Source organism: Seriola lalandi, unplaced genomic scaffold (assembly GCF_002814215.2).
Source record: "Seriola lalandi dorsalis isolate HSWRI2012SDOR001 ecotype SW California unplaced genomic scaffold, Sedor1 jcf7180002050048, whole genome shotgun sequence".
NCBI classification, from domain to species: Eukaryota; Metazoa; Chordata; class Actinopteri; order Carangiformes; family Carangidae; genus Seriola; species Seriola lalandi.
This window is the reverse complement of record NW_019520601.1, coordinates 29,349-29,881: the sequence shown is the minus strand read 5'-3', so window position 1 is coordinate 29,881 and position 533 is coordinate 29,349.

Sequence of the window (533 nt, the reverse complement as noted above, 5' to 3'; positions counted from 1 at the left end):
TTGTATGAGTGTGTGTGTGTGTGTGTGTGTGTGTGTGTGTGTGTGTGTGTGTGTGAGACGCGTTCTGCTTTAATGAGCTATTGTTTGGCAGAGTCGCCACTCGAGGGGAGTCTGTCGCTCAGCTGACCCCTGACCCCGCCATGCTGCACAAAACTCAATTAACCACGCCTCATCAGGCCTGTGCTTGTGTTCATCTCTTCCCCTCGAGTGTCTTTTTCCTGCTCCTCGTACAACAAAGACAAATGTTTGGAGCGTTTTGCCGTTAGCGGGCGACATATTCTCAGGCTTCTCCGGCTTCCATACATTCTCTTGCAGCGTGTGAAAATGTGGTCGCCCGCTGTACGTCTCTCTTCCTCCTGACGCTTGTCCTGCCCGTGCAGTCTAACTGTCAGGGTAATTTCACACACATCCAGGGAGTGATTTTGGACCCCCCGCCATGACCCGTCTCCAATCCATCCTTCCCTCGCTCGCTCCCTCCCTCCCTCCCAGCCAATCCCCTCCCTTTTGCAGCCACCACCACCACCACCTCCTCC